Here is a 26,309-nt window from a genome sequence, read left to right on the forward strand (position 1 = left end):
AAATTTCCAGAGATCAAAAGATTCCACAGAAGATTAATCTAGGATGGTCCATCCGTTCTCAATACGACAATTTTGTCTATCACTCAGAGCATCATATCATCTTGTATCAACAAAGATGAAATTTCAGAGACGAGAAGATATTCTCAGTAAGCTTTGAGGACAAAACGTCTTGAAGAGAGACAATTTTATGAATATAATTCATATAAAATTAATAAATATAAATATTATAAATAATAATTAATTAACTAATGGTTAGTTAGTTTGCAATCAAGAGGCATGTCTTAGAGACATGACCATTCATGAAAGGGCACCTGCTTAGGGTATATAAGCAGACCCTCATTCTCATTTGTAATCATCTCATATCTCATATCAATTCTTATACAATATTCAATTTACAGTTACATGTCTTACAATGGACATTTACGTCTTTGAAGTATTTTAAATATTTCCGCTGCGTATACGAACCTTGTTCATTACAAGGAGACTCCAAACAAGCTTTGAACCCTGTTTTGTTCTCAAGAGATCATTGTGTTGATTTGGGGTAGCATCAGATGTGCTCTTAGCCTCAAATTTTGCAGGGAGGCTTAGGCACATGTATTCCAAAGAACCCAGAAGGCGTTTTGGGAAATTCCACCCATAAGTGATTTTATTAAAATAGTTAATATTTTTATTGGGGTTCCCAAGTCTAAATTTAGAAAAATTAAAATATTAATGGGTATTAATCTAATCAGGGGTGAAACTTCTAGAAAAAGCAATGGATCAAGTCAAATCGATCCGAGCCTTTGATTATGTTTTAATCTAGATCGTTGGTTGTCCAACAAGGAAGATATAAGAAGGGGCTTGATGGTCATTTGAAAAATACACACAGAGAGAGAAAATCGATTTTCTGAAGTGAGAAGTTCTCAAGAGAAAAAATCGATTGAGGAATCCCTTGTAGTTGAGGGGCAAGGATAACAACTTCCAGAGAGAGAGATTCTCAGTCGGAGATACATCAACAAAGAGAGGTAGTAAGTGATCCAGAAGCCTTGATGCAGGGCCATGCAGAAGTGACCCAGAGGCATGGAGAGAGTCGAAAATTAGAGCAAAGGGTCAGTTTCAGCAATCGGAAGCCGGGGTGTGAGACCGGGAGGCTGAGAGTAGTGACTCTGGGCTTCTGATCGAATTCCTAGCTGGGTGACGCAGTGCCTTAAAGGGTTGATGTTGGGACAACGTAGAGGCAGCGTAGAGCTAGCGTAGTGCCTGCCAGGGGCATCTCATCTAGTAGCCAGAACAACCAGGGATTTTCTCAGTGATGATGTGAGGTAAACTCTCAAAGCTTCTGCCAGTATTTCTCTCTGTAACTGAATAACCCTGTGAGGTATTCAATGATGTATTCAGATTTTGCTACTGCATAATAATAAAACCCTCAGAGCTGCTGCACTAATTTTCTTGCATTGGGTTTTTCCAGGGACTATTTGTCCAAAAATAATTGTGTCCTATGTGTTGTATTTTTCTTTCTTGCTTAGTATTTTGTTTCCGCATATATGTAAATTAAGTGAACGCTGCAGATGTATTTCTTCGATATTTACTGTAGAACACAGTAAATAACTTGCATGATTTAAACAAGTAGGAGAAGTAACATCAGTTTGCTGCAGTAGGGATTCCAGCTTAGGAATTTTCACACATTTTACAGTTTATTGCTCCAAATGTTTCCTCTTGACTTCAACGCCCTCTTCACAAAGACTGTAAGCGGTATCTACTTCAAGTTTCAATACAATAAAGCTTCTATACTCTAATGCTCACGCTATACCCAAGTGGTCTTTAGTGATGCTCCAATGATGCTTCAGCTCATCTCCAAGTATGGTCTACAAGAGAGCTTCACAATCCAACACGTGCCTCTAGCAGAGGTCACTATAGGGTTGACTTTGTCTTCAAAAAATGCTACTACAAAACAACTCCAAAAGAGTCTACATTGTACGACAATAGTCTTGACAATTTCAATCAAGGCCAAGAGCTCTCAGGCCTCGGCAATGCTCGAAGTCTTCACAGGTAGCACTATCAAAGCTCTGAACTTTACCTTTTTTAGCTACAATATAAAACACGTGTTGAAGTCCAAAACATGAGCTACAAGAGAACAATTTCTGAAGAATGGGAGTTACAACTTTGAAAACAGATGGATAGAGTTGCAGATCACTACAGGATTGCGGAATTCTTCAAACCCTCCACAAAAAAATTCGTTCATAGGTCAAGCTAAAGTATTTACCCCAGGTTCTAGGTCCAGAGGTCTTTATTAGGCCGAGTTGCAGGCCAATAATAGGTTACGTCTGCAACTTTGACAGGACTGAGGACTTGTGGTCTGCAACAGGCTCGATATCTACAACTGTAGGTCCAAGATTTGTCACATTTTCAAACTTCTTCAGCCACAGGACCGAGGCACTTAAAGTCTGCTCACAAGTTAAACACAAACCTAATCTCAAGAGATATAGGTCTGTAATATTTTTTGCCATAGATTTGAATTTGGGCCGACTTCTATACAGGATTAGGGCACCGAAATCAAGAATAAAAATATATAAAAAATTTGTTGAGACCTCCTTCTATCTTCATCCTTCTACACTTTCTTTCCTTTCTTCGCTGTTCTGATCCTTTTTCTACAACAAGATGATGGATGAATGGGAGGAGCATAAACTCCTATTTATCCTAGTCTGCCATAATGAAAGGACATGTGTGTTGCAGGGGTCACATTAGAGCCTACTCAAGTCATCTTGTTAGTTTGTCAATTTTTGGCATATTTTGATTTTAAAAATTGATTTCTCTTCAATGGTAGGGAATTAGGAGGCATGTGAATACTCATTGGAAAGATTATGACCTCCTCTATAAGCTGATGTAGTCTTTTCCCCATGCACTGATCTCCATTTTTGGCAATTTAATTTTCTTTCAACATTTGCATATTTTTCATAACAACCCTCATTAAAGAATTTACTTATGGAATTAGGGCATCAAGTGATTTAGGGTTTTTCCACTATTTTGACATGCTTGGACAATTTTTTATGGATACATCTAGGGTTGCTTATGCCAAGACATATTCTTCAATAATTTTGGAGTTTTCCAATCAACCTTTTAGGGTTTTCCATCCAACCTTTGTCATACACACGGGTCATGTTTCAACATATTAGGGCTAGGGGAACATGTAGGCATACCATTATCTAGGGCTTCATCCATTTATATTGCTTAGGTTGACTTAGTCATTCATGCTCTCATGTATATTAGGGTTTCATCATATGAATATTAGCGCTGTTAAAATAAGATAATTACTCCTGCATGAGGAGTTAGCTAAAAATAGAGAGTCAGTTAACTGAGTGATTGCATGATTGAGTGTTTGAGTGTTGAGTCAAGTCGAGTTAAGTGATAAATGATTTTGAGTGTGTGATTGCATGTCAAGATATTTTAGGCAGTTAACTAGTCGAAAAGGTTTAAATACCCTTCACCAGGTTCATTGTAATCATCATGTTTTGTGTGATCAATAGAAGAGCAACAAATCATGTTTTATGTGTAAATTGTGTTTTGTCTTCTCTGCCTTTCCAACAAATTGGTATCAGAGCAAGGTTACAAAGAGATGAGCAGAATAGATTTGCAGTAATGTGTGAGAGAAGTGAAAAAGCTCACAACCGCAATTTGCAGAGCTGTAATGTTGGACTGATTATTTTTAATAGAATGAGGGCTGAAATTCCAACAAATTGGTAACAGGTCTTGACTTAAAGCGTTTTTCCAAGCACGCGGTAAGTCGGTGCTGGAATTTCATGCGAAATGATTTAAAACGTTAAAAGTGAACAAAGGTTTGAAAATTACGTGGGTCGTATTTTGTTTGGAGCAAGAAAAAACTCACGTGAAGCTTTAACATAAGGTTTTATTGTTCTTATATATAAAGATTTTCAACAAAGATTATACAAAGGAGTTTTTGAATTTGTGAAGGGCTTTCACGGATTATAAAGTTTTTTGGTTTTTTTATATATAAAGATTTTTTTTATATATAAAAAAAACTAAGAGTTTTTCAAAAAGAGTTTTTTGAAAAAGTTTTTTTTTTTTGATTTTTTTTTTTAAATAAAAAACTTAGGGTTTTATTGAAAGGGGTATTATTTTTTTGAAAAAGAGTTTTACAAAGGAGAAATTTAAGGTTTTTTTTCAAAAAGGTATTTTTGGAGAAAGATGGCTTTCTCAAATTTCCAGCCCTAGTTCCCACCGTTTACAGGGAAAGATTATGATGTGTGGGCCATTAAGATGGCGACCACGTTGCAGGCACATGATGTTTGGGATTATGCTAAGTTTGGGTTTTCCCAACCTAAGAATGAAGAAGAAGAACAAGCTCTCAGTAATACAGAGAGGGAACAGTGGAAGAAAGACAAGAAGAAGAATGCACATGCGTTGCAGCATATTCAGCAGGGAGTGGACCTAGCAGTGTTTCAGAAGATTATGACCACGTCTTCAACAAAAGTAGCATGTGATACTTTGGCGACAAACTATAAAGGTATGGCCAAAGTCAATATTTTTAAGTTGCAGAATACTAGGAGAGATTTTGAAAGTCTGCAGATGAAGGAGACAGAGGGCATTGATTCTTCCATGAATCGGGTCATAACTGTCATAAATCAGTTAAAGGTTTATGGTGAAGATATAAATGATCAAAGAGTGGTTGAGAAAGTCCTTCGAACCTTGTCTACCAAATTTGATGTTGTGGTAGCAGCCATAGAAGAAGCCAAGGATTTGGCATCATTGACAGTTGATGAGCTAATGGGATCACTTCTATCGCATGAGGCAAGGATAGATAGAAATAAGGATTCCACTTTAGAGACCGCTTTCAAAAGTCAGGTTTCTATTTCAAGAGACAGAGGTCGAGGCAGAAGTAGAACGAGAGGTAGAGGATGAAGCGGAAGATATGGTGGTCAAAGAGATGACTGAGAAGAGCATGAACATGAAAGTGGAAGCAACTACAAAAGCTTCAACAATAATCAAAGAGTTGACAAATCAAAGGTGAGATGTTATTACTACAATAAATTTGGTCATTATGCTCGTGATTGCAGGAAGAAAATAGTTGATCAAGGGAACCAGAGAGCTAATGTCACTACAGAGAGTACTAACTCCATGTTCCTAGCTTGCCATACCATGCATGAACCTTCTGCTAGTGTGTGGCTGTTAGACAGTGGTTGCAGTAACCACATGACAGGCAACAAGGATTTGGTTGCAAATTTCGATCAATCTGTGAAAACAGAGGTAAAGTTGGGGACTGACAAGACTGTGGAAGTAGATGGCAAAGGAGTGGTCAACATTTTGACCAAGCAGGGGGAGTCGAAGACAATCTCAGAGGTATATTATGTTCCTAGTCTCAAACATAATTTGTTAAGTGTTGGTCAATTGACACAGAAAGGATACATAGTTATCTTTCAAGGTCAAGAAGTTGTTATATATGACAAGCCCCCAAGCAAGCAACTGATAGCAAAGGTGCAGATGACGAGGAACAAACTCTTTCCTCTCATTTTGAATTACAGTGGTCAGGTGAGTTCTTTTACAGTTGCATGTTCTGATGATTATTGGTTATGGCACTTTGTTTTGGACACTTGCACTTTTTTGGTTTAAGATTGCTGCAACAGAAATAGATGGTCAGAGGATTACCTCCCATCAAAGAGCCTGCTAGTACTTGTGAGTGTTGCATCTTGGGAAAGCAACACCGTGAAAGTTTTCCAAAGGGAGTTGCATACAGAGCAAAGCAACCTCTTGAGCTAGTGCATACAGACTTGTGTGGACCTATGAGGACATAGTCGATTGGTGGAAGTTGCTACTTCCTCACTTTCATTGATGACTACAGTAGAAAGACTTGGGTTTACTTTTTGAAGCAGAAGTCTGAAAATTTTGCAAAGTTCAAAGAATTCAAAGCCTTAGCAGAGAACCAAAGTGATCGACAGATCAAGGTATTGAGGTCAGATCGTGGTGGAGAATATGACTCAAAGGCATTCCATGATTACTACAAACAACATGGGATCAGAAGATAGTTTACAACCAGGTACACACCACAACAGAATGGTGTAGCAGAGAGAAAGAACAGGACAATTATGAACATGGTAAGAAGCATGTTGAAAGGTAGAAACTTGTCTAATGAGTATTGGGTAGAAGCAGTTGCATGTGCTATTTATGTGATCAACGGATCTCCTACAAAGAGTGTGATGAACAGAGTACCAGAACAAGCATGGCCAGGTATGTATTTCAGTGTATCTCATATCAGAGTACTTGGATGTGTAGCTTATGCACATGTGTCTAAGAAGCGAAGAGGCAAATTGGATGATAAAAGTGAAAAATTCATATTCATTGGTTATAGTGAGCAATCAAAAGCTTACAAATTGTATAACCTTGTCACAAAGAAGACCATAATTAGCAGAGATGTTGTGTTCAAGGAACAAGAGTCATGGAATGGAATTGTAGACAAAATAGTTGATGCACAAGTGCCATTGATGGAAGAAGATGATGTAGCAGAAAAGGAGCAACAAGAATCACAGGTAAAGACACCAAATAAAGACACACCAACAAGGACTCCAAGATTTTCAGAGCAGCATGGATCCTCAAGCAGATCAACAGATCAAGATTCTCCCAGCAATCAATCAGGTGATGAATCAAGCAATGGTAAGAGAAAGATGATAAGTTTGAAAGATATTTATGATGATTTGGATGTTAGTTCAAATTTTTCATTGTTGTCATTCCAACCTTCTTCGTTTGAAGAAGCAATCAGAGATGAAAATTGGGTGCAAGCCATGGATGAAGAAATTTAAGCTATTGAAAAGAATGATACATGGGATTTGGTTGATTTACCAAAGGACAAAAACCTCATTAGTGTGAAGTGGGTGTATAAGACAAAGTTGAATGAAAAAGGTGAAATTGACAGATTTAAAGCAAGACTTGTAGCAAAAGGATTCTCGCAGCAACTGGGAATAGACTTTGGAGAAACGTTTGCTCCAGTAGTCAGATTGGATACTGTAAGAGTAGTTCTAACCACAACAACTCAAACAAATGGAAAGTATATCAGATGGATGTGAAATCAGCCTTCTTGAATGGAATTCTAGAAGAAGAAATTTATGTGTAGCAGCCTCCAGGATATGAAGTTGAAAGTAACGAAGACAAAGTTTACAGGTTGAAGAAAGCGCTCTATGGACTGAAGCAAGCGCCTAGAGCTTGGTATAGCAGAATTGACAGCTACATGATCAAGAATGGATTTTGCAGAAGCAAAATTGAGCCTACTTTGTACACAAAGGTAAATGAGCATGGACAAATTTTGATGGTTTGCTTATATGTTGATAACATGATTTTTACAGGTGATTTTGACATAGATGAATTTAAAGCAGCCATGATGAAAGAATTTGAGATGACAGATCTTGGTCTCATGAAATATTTTCTTGGCATAGAAGTTGAGCAATCTGAAAAAGGAATTTTATTTGTCAAAATAAATATTCCAAAGATTTGTTGAAAATATTCAGGATGGAAAATTGCAAACCTGTCCCTACACCAGTTGCAATAGGTACAAAGTTAAGCAAGGATGATGAAGGATCAGATGTCAATCCAACTTTATTCAAAAGATTGGTTGGTAGCCTCATGTATCTCACAGCTACAAGACCAGATATCATGCAAGGAGTGAGTTTGATTTCCAGATTTATGGAGACTCCAAATGACACACATCAGAGTGCAGGAAAACGAATTCTGAGATACATAGCAGCAATTAGAGATTGTGGCATCATGTATGCAAGCACATATAAGAAAGATTTGATTGGATACACAAACAGTGATTTTGCAAGCAGTTTGGATGATAGAAAGAGCACTTCTAGTTTTGTGTTCCACCTTGGCTCAGGTGTGATTTCATGGGCATCTAAGAAGCAACCCATTGTGACACTTTCGTCAACAGAAGCAGAATATGTAGCAACAACATCAGCAGCATGTCAAGCAGTGTGGTTAAGAAGAGTACTTAATGGACCCAAGTAGAAACAACAAGGATCAATAACAATATATTGGACAACACCTCAGCGATTGCACTATCCAAGAATAATGTGTTTCATCAGAAGAGCAAGCATATTGATACTAGATATCACTTTATTAGAGCTTGTGAGCAATGGAGAAGTTCACTTGAAGCCTTGTAAATCTAGTGATCAATTGGATGATATATTTACTAAATCATTAGCACAAGATGTGTTTGAGTTTCATAGAAGAAACTTGGGTGTTGTAAGCCTAGCTGAGACACAAACCAACATGCATGTTTGAGTTGTCATGAGTCATGTTTTAGTTTAGCAGTGGTAATTAAGGGGGAGTGTTAAAATAAGATAATTACTCCTAAATGAGGAGTTAGCCAAAAATAGAGAGTCAGTTAACTGAGTGATTGCATGATTGAGTGTTGAGTGTTGAGTCAAGTCGAGTTAAGTGATAAACGACTTTGAGTGTGTGATTGCATGTGGTTGCATGTCAAGATATTTTAGGCAGTTAGCTAGTCGAAAAGGTTTAAATACCCTTCACCAGGTTCATTGTAATCATCATGTTTTGTGTGATCAATAGAAGAGCAACAACTCATGTTTTATGTGTGAATTGTGTTTTGTCTCCTTTGCCTTTCCAACAAATTGTGTTTTGTATCCTCTGCCTTTCCAACAAGCGCAAGGACCTAAGGTTTCATCAAGACCTAGGGTTAGGGCAACATGTAGCAATCAAATATCAAGGGCTTTCCAACTTCTAGGGCTTGTCATCATCAATGAAACATAGGGTTAGCTTCAACAATGCTAGACATGACATCATATTGACATTAAAGACAACCTGTAATGACCCATCTCAACTTACAGGAAACATAGGAATATTAGCATGTATACAAGGCATGGATATGATAGCTACATATGCATGCATTGCATGCACTGTGCTAGTATGCATATTAACTTATTATGAAAATTCCCAAGTAAAAGAAAAATGAATTAATTATTGAGAGTACTGTAGTAGTATTCATACCAATTTAATTATATGAAGTGTCTATGTATGGGAAATAAATTAAATAGTAAAAGAATTAATTAATACCTTATCTATAATATATTAATTTATTTTCATTAATAACATTTTAATTAAATAATTAATAAGTAAATAAATATTATTAGGCCACAAGGTTAATTAACTTATCCTTTGGCAAGTCATGTTAAGTACTTTTAAAAGATCCTCTTCCCAAAATCGGTTGAAATGATAAAGATCAAAATACCATTTAATATATATATTTAAATAAAAATATGATTTAATTTACAATAAAGATAACCGATTGAAGTAATGAGAATTTAAAGTATAAGGACAAGGTTAATTGGAGGAAAAAAGGGTGGGATTTCTTCGGAGGGAAGGATCCTTTCATATATAAAAATGTCAAAAAGGAGAAGTGAAGGGGGGGAGTACTGCTGGATAGAAATGTGGGAAAGAAGAAAATGGAGAATCTGGGAGAGAAATGTGAAATAACAAATGAGCTTTGGGGCTCCGGATTTCAGATATAGATCTATGAGAATTGATGTTAGGATATTCCGACACATAGGAAATAGTTAAGTATAACTTGGTCTAGTATAGAGTTAGGTAAAGTGTGTTTCTTTACTATGTACATTTTGTAATTTACAATCCGACGGTCATGATATGTAGTGATCCGACGGTTCATTATCTCCTCGATATTACCGACACTTGATCCATGGCTTAACACCCAATTGGTCCATGATCTCTATTTAAATAGCATGGAGGGTCATTTGTAGATTAATCGTTCATGAGAGAAGCTTATGTAAAATTTCATTCTTTTATTAATAAATTCCCTGAAGTGGCCGCGTTGGCTCAGGCCGTGCGCTGTTTCCCTCTTTGAGGGTTTTGACCACATCAAAATACTGGTGTATTGATCTGTGATCTGTGTGTGAGCAGTGTCCTTTGGTGTTCTGTCTAAGGAACTTACCCTGTAAATTTCTACCTGGTATCAGAGCTATTTGAGGGCCGTGTCCGTTGGTGATCCAAATCTGAAGCCGGTAGAACTGCATTCGACTGTCGTTTCCTAGATCTACTATTTCTGACTGCTTTCAGGCCAAGAGCACTGCTCTGTTGTGTTAGGAGCATCTGTTCCAGTGAGGAACCCCTTTTGTTTCACGCGAAAAGGTTTCTGGTAGCCCTAGCTACGTCATTTTTAAGATCTGGAGGTATACAATGTTTATTTGCAGTTTATAGTTATTTTCTCTCTGTTTATTTTAGTATATTTAGCTTTTTGTTTTTTAATTACCGGATCTATACCTTTAATTTCTGCGTATGCTCTTTGCCCCGCGACTCTGTGCGATCTGGGCAAATCAGAAATAGAAAGGAAGAATTTTTCTCATGCGTATGCTCTTTTCCGCTGCGCCTTAGTGTGATCTCGGAAAATCAGAAACATTGAGGAAAATATTTAGTTTTCGGCTAAAGCTAACTTCGAACCGTAAGGTTCGTTTTTTTGTATGTCCGTGTTGGGTTTTGTGTTTTTTGTTTTGTAGGGAAAAAGAGCTTTCTCAAGTAAGCACGCAGCCCAAAGCTTCAGTGACGAAAAAAAAAAACCCCTTCCTCTTTTCCAAAAATTACTAAACTTTTAGTTTAGCTCACTTGGTCCAAAGCTACTTTATGAGAGTAGAGGTCTAGAGTTCAAGTCGTCTTTTTGTTGAGCTAATTAGATTAAGTTTGGAAAGGGGGTTGTTTTTTTTATAACATTATCATTCTTTTCCGCACATTCCCGCACTTCGTCGGCATCTTCATCAAATTTTCTTCAAAAAGCCATAACTTCTTCATCCGGAAGCCGTTTTCAGAGCCGTTTTTTTTTAATCGGCCTAATTTTTCGAGATCTTTCCATTGGAACACTTAGTTTCAACATCTATAGCTTCAATTTCTGTTAAAATGGAAAGTCCATGCCAAGTTATTCTTGATAGCACCAACTACTTTCAATGGTGGTCCTACATTGTGGATTTACTTAGAAGTAAAGGTCTCTACAGAATAGCCTCAGGCCAAGAAACCAAACCGAAAGATGAAGATAAGGCAGCTAAATGGGAAAATAGGCAAGACCAAGCACGTGGGTTGATAGGGATGTCTATTTCTCCAGATCTTAGATTCCATATTGCAGAACTTGATACTCCTGAAGAAGCAATGAAATAGATCACTAAAGTTTTTGGAATTAAAAATGAACTTAAAGCCCATCAACTTGAAAATGAGTTGCTTACATTGGACCCCAATAATTTTTCTTGCATTGAAGATTTTTTGTCCAAGTTCAAGACCCTTAGACTTCTCTTGGAAGGTGTTAATGTTAAGAAAGAAGATAGTAGCCTTATCTACTCCATTCTTACTAAGTTGGGACCAACCTATTCTGTGTTTGTTTCCACCTTCCATTCTACAAAAGAAGCCTTCATTTCTCAAGGACAAGCCTACAAGTCCCCTTCCTTTGATTCCTTTTTTGATTCTTTAATAAAAGAACAAGAAAAACTCTTACACCTTGGTCTTCTTCATCTTCGAAACTCTTCTAAGAAAGCGGTAGCCTCCCAGGAGCAACCAAATTCAAAGAATCCTAAGAAGTTGTATCCTAAAAGGAATGGTCCTAAACAAAACAAGGGTCCTAAGCAATTTCAACCTCAAAATGAAAAATCATTTCAACAAAATGATAAGACAAACAAAAACAAAGGGAAGAAGACTGATAGACATTGCAACTTTTGTAATCGAGATGGCCACTTAGAATCCAAATGCTTTAAGAAGATGGAAGCCTTGGAAGCAGCAATGAAGAAGCATAATATCGATTTGGAGCACTCTTCAACTTCAACTTCATCTTCAGGAATGGCACTTTCTGCATGTGGTTGTCAAGCATCTCGGTCTGGCTATGCACTAAATGTATCTTCTTCTTCTCATTCTGATGAGTGGCTCATTGATTCTGGAGCTTCTTATCACATGGCCAAAAACAAAGCCATGTTTTCTTCTTTAAATGATTGTAACACCAAAAATATATATGTTGGTGATGATAGATCTCTTAGTGTTGTAGGGACTGGAACTGTTCATATAGACAATGGTCAATTTAATGATGTATTATGTGTTCCAACCTTATCCTGCAACCTTCTATCTGTATATCAGATAACTCACTCAGGTGAAGGTAAAATCGTTGAATTTTCACCTCACGATAATTAAGGACCTAAGAGATCCTAGACAAATTTTAGCTACTGGCATTGCTGATGATTCTGCAAGGTTGTATAAGTTTCACAACTTTGGGTCATCAAATCTTCCCTCAGTATTTGTTGCTCATAACGATGAAGTGAGCAAACTTTGGCATGAGCGATTTGGTCACTTAAACTATCGCTCCCTTTAGAATCTATGTAAAGAAAATATGGTGACAGGTCTTCCAATGGTATCTTGCAGAGATGGTGTTTGTTCCGGATGTGTACTCGGAAAACATCATCGGGATAGTTTTGAAAAACGTGCCTCTTGGCACGCCTCAGCCCCTTTACAGCTCGTGCATAGTGATTTATGTGGTCCACTTCCAGTTGTTTCATTCTCTGGCTACAAGTATTTCTTAACTTTCATTGATGATTTCTCCAGACGCACTTGGGTATACTTCTTAAAACTCAAGAGTGAAGTATTTTTGTTGAAAAACAATCTGGACATCAAATTCTTAAGCTAAGATCTGATAATGGCGAAGAATATGTTAACAACAAATTCATCAACTTTTGCACTGAGACAAAATGGTGTAGCTGAAAGGAAGAATCGCACCTTAAAGGAAATGGCTAATTGTATGCTTCAATCTAAAGGACTTAGTCTTAATTATTGGGCAGAAGCAATTAACTGTGCAAATTACATAATAAATCGCACTCCTACTAAGGTTTTAAAGAATATCACTCCAGAAAAAGCATGGAGCTCAATTAAACCAGATGTAAGTCACTTTCGTGGTTTTGGAAGTGAAGCATGGGCCCATATTCTAGATGAGAAACATAAAGCTTTAGAACATAAGAGTGAAAATTGTATTTTTGTTGGATATTCTGAAGATGTCAAAGGATATAGACTTATTCCACTTAAGTCCAAAAATGTTATCATTAGAAGAGATGTAAAGTTTGCTGAAAATATATCGGCCTACGAGCCTAGTTCGGCGGATGTGCCACCTCTCCGTATCTCTTCTACTTTTGAAAATATTTCTTCTTCAGATGATGAAAGTGAGGATGAAAATCCTCCCCCACCTTCTCAGGATCCTCCTTCAGCTCCTCAGCTTCCAAAATGGGTCTGTGCTACTTGGGATGTAGCAGGTGATCTTGCCGGTGATCCTACAGATCAGCGACGTACACGTTCTCAGTTTGATAGAGCCTCTTCTTTACTGGCTCAAGCTTCAGTGAATTATGATCTTGACACCTTTGCAGAAGCTTCATGCCATCCAGATTGGGAAGCAGCTATGAATGAAGAATATCATTCATTATTGGCAAATGATACATGGGATCTTGTTCCTCTACCAAAGGGACGAAAACTTGTTAGATGCAAATGGGTTTACAGAACCGAGTATGGACCAAATGGGAAAGTTGATAAACATAAAGCTCGTCTTGTTGCTAAGGGGTTTTCACAAGTTGAAGGCATTGACTACACTGAAACCTTCTCCCCTGTTGCCAAATTGAACTCTATCCGCCTTGTTCTTTCCCTTGCTGCCTCTTTCAAATGGGAAGTCCATCAAATGGATGTTAAATCTGCCTTCTTGCATGGGGACTTGCATGAAGAAATCTATATGGAACAACCTATTGGCTTTATACAAACAGACTCCAGCCTTGTATGTCGGCTTAAGAAATCCCTTTATGGTCTCAAGCAAGCTCCTCGAGCTTGGTATGCCAAAATGGATAACTTTCTTTTAGAAAATGGCTTTTCTAGGTGTCATTCTGACAATACTGTCTACACCAAGAAAGTGGGCAAGTCTCTTATCATTCTTGTTCTTTATGTTGATGATCTTATCCTGACTGGTAGTGATCCCAACCTTATAAACCATGTGAATTCTGGCCTTAAAAGGAAGTTTGAAACAGTGTTGCAGGAAGCGCCCCCCCCCCCCGGATCCTAGGCCGGAATCGCGTCCCGTACGGAAGCGTTCCGGAAGCGCCCTAGGAAGCGCGATTCCATTTTTTCCGAAGCGCGATTCCAAAATTTTAATGCGCTTCCTGGGATTCGGGTAAGGATTTTAGAGAGCAGTTTCGGTGATATGACTGAGATTACTATCTCAGATCTCATAGAAGATTGCGTTGAAGATTGGGTTCAATTTTGTTATGTATCACAATGAATGCGGATTGCAATGGAGACAGTTCTGTTATGTATTACAGTGACTCAATGTTATTCCTATCACAGTTTCGATGCTACCTTGATTTCGATGCTATTACAGTGATCACACTTCGGTGATATTACAGTGATCACACTTCAGTGCAGTGATGCAGTCACAGAAACTCGAATTATCTCTGAAATAAAATTTGGGTACCACAGTAAGGTAATGCAGATTAAAGGTTTTGTGCTACCACAGTCTTGGTGCCTCAACAGTAAGAACAGTCATCAATAGATTTTGGTATAACTACAGTGATACAAATTTGGTATCACAACAGTGAGAAAGTTTTCATCACAATAAGAAGATCTTGGTACCTAACACAGTCTCAATGATAAGGGTTCGGTGAGAAGGTTTCACTGTCAAAATCTTGACGCATAACAATGATATTACAAGGATAAGGACTTTGCATCACATAGAAATTCGATCAAGGCACTTCAGAGTTTCGATGATATTATGTAATGCTTAAATCAAAATTTTCCCATTTAATTTTACAATTGAATTGCTAAATTCATGTAATGCTTAAAAATTTGATGCATGTTTGTAATAGCTAGAATATAGATGATTGTTGTACATACTAGTAACTACAATGGAATCATGGATGCCATATCTATCTTGATTTATGCAAAAATATGCATGTTTTCATGTCTTCTACAATTAATTTGGTATTTGGGATGTTTGTTTTGAGTATAAATGCAAAAAAATATAAAAATATATATATATATATAGCAGACGCTTCCGCGGACGCTTCGCTTCCTAGATTTTTGGAAAATGACGCTTCCGCGCTCCGCGCTTCCGCTTCGCTCCCGCTTCGTGCAACATTGGTTTGAAATGACAGACTTAGGACACTTACATTATTTTCTTGGTCTTCAAGTCTTGCAATCCAAGGAAGGTATTTCCCTTTCCCAGTCCAAGTATGCCTGTGATATTCTATGCCATTTTCACATGGAAGATTGTAAGCCAGCCGCTTCTCCCTTTCAGTCTGGAGTCAAACTTTCAGTCACTTGTACTTCTCCTGAAGTTGATGCTACCTTATACCGTCAACTTGTAGGAAAACTTTTGTATCTAACCCATACTCGTCCTGACCTTTCCTTTGTTGTTGGCCTTGTTGCTCGGTTTATGCAAAACCCACATGAAAGTCATTGGAAAGCAGGTAAAAGAATACTTCGTTATGTTCGAGGTACAGTTCAGTTTGGGATTCATTACAGTGCCGAAGTAGCTCCTCTATTGGTTGGTTTCACTGATTCCGATTGGGCTGGTGACCCTGATGATCGGAAGTCTACTGTAGGTTATGTGTTCACTCTTGGTTCAGGACCTATTACATGGGCTTGCAAGAAACAAGGTGCCATTTCTCTTTCATCAGCAGAAGCAGAGTATCGTGGTGCCGTAGAAGCTAGTAAGGAAGCCTTGTGGCTTCGTCAGATCCTGTCAGAGTTCGGCTTTCAGCAGCAACATCCGACTACACTTGGTGTGATAATCAAAGTGCCATTCAACTATGCAAAGATCCAGTCCAACATCAGCGCAGCAAACACATTGAACTGCTCATGCACTTCATCAGAAAGCTCATCCACGACCATGTCCTTGAAGTGCAATATTGTTCAACAGGTAATCAAGTTGCAGACATCTTTACAAAGGCTCTCACAGAGGCAAAGTTCACTAAACTTCGATTTATGGTTGGAGTTCAGGAAGTTGTCACTAAGGGGGGATAGGCTCTAGTGCCTCCTTCCTTATCCTATTGTGTCATATTTGTAAATCCTTCAATCCCATCCCAAGTTGTTCTTAAGGGGGGATGTTAGGATATTGCGACACATAGGAAATAGTTAAGTATAACTTGGTCTAGTATAGAGTTAGGTAAAGTGTGTTTCTTTACTATGTACATTTTGTAACTTACAATCCGACGGTCATGATATGTAGTGATCCGACGGTTCATTCTCTCCTCGGTATTACCGACACTTGATCCGTGGCTTAACACCCAATTGGTCCATGATCTCTATTTAAAGAGCATGGAGGGTCATTTGTAGGTTAACCGTTCATGAGAGAAGCTTATGTAAAATTTCATTCTTTTATTAATAAATTGCCTGAAGTGGCCGCGTTGGCTCAGGCCATGCATTTTTTCCCTCTTTGAGGGTTTTAACCACGTCAAAATACTGGTGTATTGATCTGTGATCTGTGTGTGAGCGGTGTCCTTTGGTGTTCTGTCTGAGGAACTTACCCTGTAAATTCCTACAATTGAGCCATGTTCTTGGAGGTTTTAGGCACGGGGGGCCAAAAGGTTTTACTTTCAAAGCCTTTTAGGTTTGGGGTCTGGAAAGACTGATCCCAGACAGGCTGGGAGGAATTTGGTTGTTTTGGTATCAGGAGAACAACATCATCCAGGAACCGACACCAACTTAGAAAAACCAGGTAAGTACATATGTCTAATTTGATTTGTTTAGTCATAAAATTGGAAAGTATATTTTGTATATTCTGCTAGAAATGAAATGTTATGCAATTATAAGTACAGTATGTTAGAAATGAATTTAGATAGAAATGAATTTAAATAGACAGGCATATACTGTTAGAAATATTTGTAAATTACAATAACAAGCCTTACATATGGTATCAGAGCCAAATTCAAACACATGGGACCTTAGTGGCTACCATCATATAGCTGGAATTATAACCGATAAACATAAGAAAGTTCTCCTATTTAACACTAAGTGTTAAGTTTACATATTCAAAACTTTTGGTACAAGGGCAGTTAGAAGGTCACAACTGGGCAGAGAAGTTGACATTCTGGGCATAACTACAAAACAAATTAACCCTGTGATTAGGCCGCAGCCTGAGCAAGACAGTGAAGTAATTTGAAGAGTATAGAAGTACTGTTCTTAAAAGGACCAAGAGGCTAGATTAATAGCCCATTCAAGGTCGAATCCTTTAGTAAAAGGAGCGAAGTTCTGGGCATAAATATTAAGGTCTGAAATCACCTTTCAAATTAAGAATACTGTGTCACCTCAGTAATCTGAAATCTTCAAAAGTCTATGCATTTTCTGTGGATAGTCACATCAAGGAATAAAGAGACATTTGAGGGCTAGTCAGCTAGCAAGTAAAGGACCTAGTGCCGAGTTGATTGAAGGCACTGTAAGCATAGTTAAAAGGATCAACTTGAAGCTACAGTCACAAAAGACCAAGACCGAACTATGGAAGATCTGTTACAGTCACATATATAAAGTCTGAATTGTAGACAGAGATATAGTAGCTGAAAATATGTATCCAAAAATGTCATCCCAACATTTATAGTTATGTGCATAAACAAATGACCGAAAATTCTAAGTTAAGACCTTAAAGCATGCGAAAAGACTATTTAATACCAATTCTCAGAAAGGAAGTTGTTATTTTTTGTAGTTTGTATTCATAAGAATCTAGGCGTCTATATAAATAAAATTCGAGCCCCCACAGTGTTGAAGAAGCCAATCATATTCCATCAACAAAGAATATTCCATAAAGGATAAATAAAAATCTCTGCTTTGGGTCAACTTTAGTGCTTGTTTCTTTGTTATATCCTGAAGTTGTCATAAACAAAATTGTAATTATTCGTTTGCCTGTCATAAACAAAATTTTAATTATTTGTTGTCTGTCACAACAAGAAGTTTCCAGTGGATGTAAACATCATAATAACTTGTTGAATCAAAACAGTGAAAACATGTTAGTGTTCAAACATCATAATAACCTTCTCTCTTTCTCAACTCTTCAACCTTATATCTATCATACTTCCCCTTCAACCTTGAGCTTAGATTGTTATGCTGAACTCCTTAGGCCGCTTGGCTGCACAGGACATATTGAGACAGGTAGGTGTTTCAGTGATGCAAAGTTCTAATAGCTGCTTCGTTCAAATAGCTGCATAGTCATATCGGAAGGTCATAACTGCTTCGAATAACTGCTTCGAATAACTGCTTGGTGAAAATCGCAGAATAGGAATCATTACTCCATCGTTACTATAGCTTAGAGTGAAAAAAACAGAATAGGAATCATTACTCGATCGTTACTATAGCTCAGAGTGAAAATAGCAGAATAGGAATCATTACTCCATCGTTACACTTAAATTCTCTAATATTAAAAAAAATAAAAAAATAAATTAATTAATTTAAAATTAATCTATTTTATAATTAATTAATTTAAAATTAATATATTATTTTCACCCGTAACTAGACTATTAATTAATTATTGTAATATTTTTCTAACACTCATATTTCTAAAAACTCTTTGACTAAGAATATAAAATTAATTTTATTTTAATATATATTTAACGTATAGAATATAATTAACTATTTATATAGCTTACTCTAATTTTAACTTTTATAACTAAATAATACTTACAATTTTAAATTAATTTATTCTAACAATTTTAAATTAATTTATTTTAATTAAACTTTTATAACTAAATAATATTGAAGAACTTTGATATATAACAATTTATTCTAACAATTTTAAATTAACTTATTTTAATTAGAATTTAATTAAATAGTTTTAATATTTATAATAACAATTTCAAATTAATCTATTTTATAATATTAAAATGATCCATTTACGTTAACAAGTATATTAAATTAACTTATTTAAATAAATAAAGTTTATACCCCTTATCAAAGTCAAACTAGCCATTTCCCGGTCCTTTCTAGCTGTTGTCATTCTAGCCGTTACCTGTCTAGAAAATTGGGTCATTGGTTATTCTGCCCTATCTATTTAATGTGCAATGCGAGATCTGTTCACTCAACTTGTCTTGACGATGAACCACACTGGTTGGTTCGAAACGCGTCGACAAAAGTATCTCTATGTGATTTTTGCCGAAAAATCTTCTCAAAAATCATAATAACCTATTGAGTTAAAACAATGAAAATATATTAGTGTTCAAAATTCATAGCTTCAGAAGCCCAAGAAACGAGTGAGATTTGAGCCTGGAAGTAAAGGGGATCCCGCTGGACAGTTGGAAACTAAGAATGATGACATTGAAGGTGTGAACTCAAGAAAGAGACTATCAATAAGAGGCCCTGGTTCTTCAGATTTAGTACAGAATGACTGTGTTGGAGTCCTTGACTATGTTAAGAATCCCTCTAAATACATACACAATACGTTGTATTGGTCAGATGAGGACAACGACAGAATGAACATGCAAGCTTTTAAAGATTTTTCTCAGCTGGTAAAGTCATTTGGCTTTGCATCCACACAATTGGATTATTCTGTGGAGCAAATGAAGTCTGTTACTTATATTCCTAAAAAAAAAGCAGCATGCTTTGAGAAAATGAGAAAGAATTTAGATGACACAGTCAATTGTCAGACTACAGAGGAGGTTTCAAGTGAAAAAGCTAATAAACCTGCTATTATTCCTGTTGGTATTGCTGCTAATTAGGGAATAGAAATTGATCTACCTGCAGTTAGTAATGCCGAAGGTGAATTGGAGGAATTGAATATCATAAACAGAAATGTCAGATTACCAAGATCATGACAATATAAGTCAAAAGCTAAAGCATACGAGGTATTGGAATCATGCGCTGAGATTGTTTGGCTATTGGAATCATGCGCTGAGGTTGTTTGGTTGCCTCCTTGAGCCCTTCTGCCGTTAATAGCATCTTATCGGTTTCTGGTATCAGCGACCCCATCTTTCTTCTTTGAATGTACCTTGGCTACAACTCTGTTTGGACAAAACCACTCCTTCGACCACCCTCAACTGGTATCGCATATCAATCCTTTGAAGGAGGAATTGTAAGGAAATGTGGCAAGCTTATGAGGTTCTAAGGTTTCGGTATGTTACAAGTTTCGGTTTTTAAGGTTTAAGGGCCATATGAGGCGACGTCTGGAGGGCCAAGTGGAAAGGTCGTAGTCCCTCCACATTTCATTTCATAATATTCACACATCAAACGAATTAAGGGAAATTGAGAGAATTTTTGTTGATTAGTGGTAGCGACTCACATAAGTTTAACACGCTGATGAAGCAGATGGGTTTAATGCATTCCAAACTTTGTAAATAATTTTGACATAATTTCCCTACTTAATCAACACACGAGTGTAAGTATATTCCCAAGGCCGATGATACTTCGGTTATTGCCGACCTGTAGATAAATGGTTTTTGAGTTAATTTAGCTCTCGGGTTCTTTACAGGGATATTATAAACAAACAATAAAATTTAGTAGGTCTGATAGCCCGCTCTCTATCTAATTCATAAGCCACATCGTGACTAAGTTCAAGCCCAACGCTCTAGTCTAGCACCCTTGGTAGGATCGAGGAAGGCATGACTGGCCGTGTTACGGAACCCCAGGCTCTTCTGCTCAGCCGGAATCCCAGACTCTTGATGATCGTATGTTGGTACTTTCGGTTGAGTTCAATATAAGTTTGGCCCGTGGCCAAAAAAAAGAAAAGACGTAGTACGTGTCATGAACATTTTATTTTTAAAATTATAAATTTGGTATTATTTATTTATTGTGTAATGAACGTTTAATTTTATTTTTATGTATTTATTGATTGTTTAAACTGGTCAAATAAGTATAATGGACGTTTTATTTTTAAAATTTAGTAATGGAATATTGGAAATTACAAATAAGAAGGTAATTAACCTTTCTAATTACCATTAATTACCATTTTAATAATGATTATTTATTGATTGTTTAAACTGGTCAAATAAGTATAATGGATGTTTTATTTTTAAAATTTAGTAATGGAATATTGGGAATTACAAATAAGAAGGTAATTAACCTTTCTAATTACCATTAATTACCATTTTAATAATGATGAGATTAATGTATTTAATAGAGGGCTTAATTTTTCTATTGCTCTAAGACAAAGTTTAATTGAAAACATCATATGTTGTATAGAAGATAGTCATACTATAGTAAGAACGAAGAAAATAAGGAAGCTATAAAACTCGATCGTGCAATAATCTTTAGAAAAGCCAAGCCATCTAGAATAACAGTTATATATAATATAAAATATATATTGTTATGAAACCAGCTCACAAAAAGATAGAAAAGAGAGATCCACGCCTTAGAATTCAGCCTCTTCGAGGGGGCAACCTCCTTTACATTACATAAATGAACAATTCTTGGATGATACAAATGACAAAACCTCCTTTCTATATATAGGAGTCTAAGGAGTCACAATATAATCCAGCCGACCTAACAATAATAATATAAAGCCACAAAAATAACAATAGAGGGATTCTATGGGGCACAGAAATAACAATATGGGGGTAATAGGGGCACAACAATATAAATAAGGGGTATAACTACAATAGTAATGGGGTAATCACTAGTATTATAGGGACCCAACATGCCCCTCTCCTTCAAAAAAGTGTTGTCCTCAACGCTTGAGTAGTTCTGGATACTTCTGCATAAAATTCTCATCCTCCCATGTGGAATCTTCAGCGGATAAGTTCTTCCACTTGATAAGATACTCTGAAATTGATCGATTTCGTAGCTGTCGAGTTCTTGTTTCTGTGACTGCTTCCGGTTCCAATATAATTTTTCCTTCCTCGTCAAGTTCTGGCAATATTGTTTGAATTGGGAGCTTGTCACCTATAACCTTCTTTAAACATGAAACATGGAAAACTGGGTGCAATCGAGAAGCTGCAGGAAGCTCCAATTTGTATGCCATAGTACCAATCTTTTGCAACACCTTGTACGGACCATAATACTTTGGTGATAATTTATTATCCTTCTTAGCTTGCTTTAGGGACATTTGCTTATATGGTTGTAGCCGTAGGAATACCCAATCACCTACATCAAAACTTCTTTCACTGCGATGTTGATCTGCCTGTTGTTTCATTCTATTTTGTGCCAACACGAGGTTATCCTTTAAGAGTTGGAGGACTTGTTGTTGATGTTCGATGTGATGTTCCACTGCCTGAACCTTAGAATTTTCTCTTAAATATGATGTGATGGATGGTGGTTGATACCCATAAAGTGCCATAAATGGGGTCATTTTTGTTGCTGTATGGAAGGAAGTGTTATACCACCATTCAGCCAGAGGCAACCATTTGACCCATTGTGTCTGTTTATCAGATACAAAGCAACGAAGATATCCTTCCAAACATTTGTTTACTATCTCAGTTTGCCCATCAGATTGAGGATGATAAGATGAGCTATGAGCTAACTGAGTACCAAGACAAGAAAATAATTCTGTCCAAAAATTTCCAGTGAAAATGGGATCTCTGTCACTTACAATAATCTTTGGGTTTCCATGTAGCTTTTGAACTGTTTCCATAAATGCAGTAGAAACTGTACTGGCTTTAAATGGATGTGATAATGCACAAAAGTGTGCATACTTGGTAAGTCTGTCAACTACCACCATGATGACACTCTTTCCCTCAGACTTGGGTAAACCTGTGATAAAATCCATTGAAACCTCCTCCCAACGTTGGCTTGGAATGGATAAAGGTTGTAATAGACCCGGTGTCTTAATTGTTTCAACTTTATTTTGCTGGCAAACCAAACATTCCGCCACAAACTTTTGAATATCTGATTTAAGGCCATCCCAAAAAAATTCCTTCTTAACCCTGTGGTAAGTTTTTAAAAATCCTGAGTGCCCTCCTAAGGGAGAAGTGTGCAATTCCATAAGAATCTTTTGTTTTAGCTGGGAATTCTTACAGAGGTATAAGCGATCTTTGTACCATAACGAATCATTTTGCCAGCTAAATGTATCAGAAGTACTGGAATCTTGTTGTAGCTTTCGAATAAGTGCCCACACTTCTTCGTCATTCTTCCATTCCTCCCTTGCTTCGTTTATCCAATCTGGTTGGATAATAGAAATGGCACACAACAATGCTTCCACATCCTCATCCTTTCTTGAGAGTGCATCTGCCACCACATTTTGCTTCCCTTTTTTGTAGATGATTTCAAAGTCATAACCCAACATCTTTGTGACCCACTTTTGTTGCTCTTCAGAGGATAATCTTTGTTCTAAAAAGTATTTAAGGCTATCATGATCCGTTTTTACCTTGAAGTGTCTTCCCATTAGGTAGGGTCGCCATTTCTTAAGTGCATGGAGTATTGCCAACATTTCCTTCTCATAAATAGCTTTGCTTAAAAACTTTCCCTTGATTGGACGACTTTCAAAAGCAATGGGTCTTTCATCTTGCATTAGAACAGCACCAATTCCATTTCCTGAAGCATCACATTCCACAATAAAGGTTTTTGTGAAGTCCGGTGTAGCTAAGACCGGTGCTTGGCACATTGCCTCTTTAAGATGTTCAAAGGCCTTTGTTGCTTCCGGAGTCCATGAAAATGAATCTTTCTTCAATAATGTTGTTAGAGGTGCTGCTATTCTCCCATAATTCTTAACAAACTTGCGATAATACCCTGTCAACCCAAGAAATCCTCGCAGATGCTTTATGGATGTGGGGATTTTCCATTCCTTAATGGCTTTAATTTTGCTAGGGTCTACCTTAACTCCTTCATGAGATACAATATGACCCAAATATTCCACCTCCTGGACTCCAAAGAAACATTTGGATCTTTTTGCATATAATTGTTTCTCCTCCAATAGTTGTAGCACCCTGTCAACATGTTCAACATGATCCTTCCAAGACTTGCTGTAGATTAGTATATCATCAAAAAATACTAACACAAATTTTCTAAGGAATGGTTTGAAAATTGAATTCATCAAACCTTGAAATGTTGAAGGTGCATTGGTAAGGCCAAAAGGCATGACCAAAAATTCATAATGACCCTCATGAGTTCTAAATGCCGTTTTCGGAATGTCTTCAATCTTCATTCTGATTTGATGATATCCCGAACGAAGATCCAACTTGGTGAAGTAAATTGATCCATGCAATTCATCCAGTAATTCATCAATGACAGGAATGGGGAACTTATCTTTAATAGTGAGCTTGTTGAGCTCCCTATAATCTGGACACATGCGCCATGATCCATCCTTCTTGTGCACCAATACTACTGGAGCTGAGAAAGAACTTTGACTCGGTTGAATTATACCAGCCTCTAGCATTTCTGCAACCATACGTTCAATTTCACTTTTTTGGACATAGGGATATCTGTACGGCCTGATGTTTGGAGGAACACTTCCTGGAATCAGATGAATAGCATGATCATGATCACGCATAGGTGGGAGACCTTTGGGAGTCTCAAATACCTTGGAATGATTGTCCAAGACTTTTTGGAGATCTGGAGAAATAGATGATTCCAATGTGGAAACATCTAGCGAACATAATTGTGCAATTACACCTCTTTGCTCCTTTTTTAGAAGCTTTGTCATACCATTAGAGCTGATTATCTTTCCTGGTTTCCCTGCAATACCCCTTAATTCAACTTCCTTTCCTTCCGAGAAAATTTGATGAAAAGTTCTTGAAAATTAAAAGCTATTGTACCCAAGGATTGTAGCCATTGGACTCCTAGTACAACATCAGCACCTCCCATTGGAATGGAAAGCATTGGGCTAGTCAATACATATTCTCCCATGGATAGCTTGATATTATGGCACTTTCCAGAGCAATTTATTGTTCCTCCATTTGCAATCATCACTTGACACTCTGGTGCTGGATATAGGAAGCAATTCAATTCTTTTGCTACCCTACAATGAATAAAATTGTGGGTGCTTCCTGAATCAATCAACACTATTACCTTTTTCTTCTTGATTTGTCCTTCTATCTTGATGGTTTGAGGAGTGGTAATTCCCGCCAATGCATTACAAGATATGGTCGGATTTATTTGTTCTTCATCTAGGCTTTGTTCCTGGAGTATATCCTCTTCTTTTGACCTTTCTTGCTCCTTTTCTTCTTCCTCTTCACAATCTATGTAGAATAATTTCTTCTCAGCACACTTATGACCTTTAGTGTATTTGCTATCACAACTGTAACAAAGCCCTTTTGCTCTTTTTTCTTCCAATTGTTGTGGTGTCAACCTTATAGGTTGTGGAAGACTAGGGGCAACAACACTTCCGTCTTTATAGTTGTGAGTGGTATGCTTCCTGGTTGCCATAATTTTGCTTTCCATTTTTCTTGCTAACCTGAATGCCTTCTCTAATGAATCAGGTTCCCAAAGGCGAACATCATGTTGGATATTATCCTTTAAAGACCCTATGAACACATCAATCCTATGCTCCTCTGGAATATCTTTTACCCTTATGTTCAATTTTTGGAACTCCTCAATGTGCTCCATTATTGAACCCTTTTGTTTGAGACTTATCAATTGGCTAAAAAAAGTGTTGCTTTTTGTATCTTCATAATGTGCTATCAATTCTTCCGTAAAAATTGCCCAAGTGATAAATTGTTTACGAGAGCAAAGCCATTGATACCATACAAACTGATTTGGTTCCAAATATAAAGTTGCCATACGTACCTTTTGTGTGTTTTGCACATTATTGAGATCGAAGAATTGCTCCATCTGTAATATCCATGTGGCGGGATCCTTGCCATCAAACTTCCTCATATCGATTTTTGGAATATGGTGATTCTTCGATCCAACATTAGCGTCTATGGAATCATGATTAACATTTCTTTTGTTCTCATCATGAGTTTCCTTTACTACCTTTTCACCATTAGTGACCCTTTCTTGTAGCAACTTCTTCAATTCTTCCATATCTGTCTTCAAATCTGCCATGTCTCTCTTCAAATGTCTTCGAATCATCCATCTTAGCTTCCATGCCCTTTATCTTAGATTCCACGCCACTTATCTTAGCTTCTGTTAGCTTTTGTGAGCGTGACATTTGTTGCACTTGTTCTTGTAATTTTGATATATCATGTAGCATTTCTTCCTCTTCTTCATGAGTCATGCTAGAGCTTTCAGGTTCCTTACTAGGTGTTTGCATTTTCTTTCCTCGGGGCATCAGTTACCGATAATAATGCTTTACTATGCCCTTTGAATTCCGTTAAACCAAGCTTACACAAAAATTTAAAAAAAACTACACACCTTTTTTCACTTTATAGAAGCCTGATATTGAATCTGATGTATCTCTGTAATTTCGGATCATCCAGTTCTGAAATTGCTACCTGTAGTAGCCTTCTGCG

General features: G+C 37.1%; 1 protein-coding gene across 5 annotated transcripts in view; it reads left to right on the plus strand.

The window, feature by feature from the left end:
• LOC149156990 (uncharacterized) overlaps positions 1–26,309 on the plus strand; it is a 343,794-nt gene that overhangs the window by 182,867 nt on the left and 134,618 nt on the right. The gene's annotated exons all lie outside the window — the stretch shown is intronic.

Source organism: Pinus tabuliformis, chromosome 9, assembly GCF_031772625.1.
Source record: "Pinus tabuliformis cultivar Carrire ecotype Pingquan chromosome 9, CPIR1, whole genome shotgun sequence".
NCBI classification, from domain to species: domain Eukaryota; kingdom Viridiplantae; phylum Streptophyta; class Pinopsida; order Pinales; family Pinaceae; genus Pinus; species Pinus tabuliformis.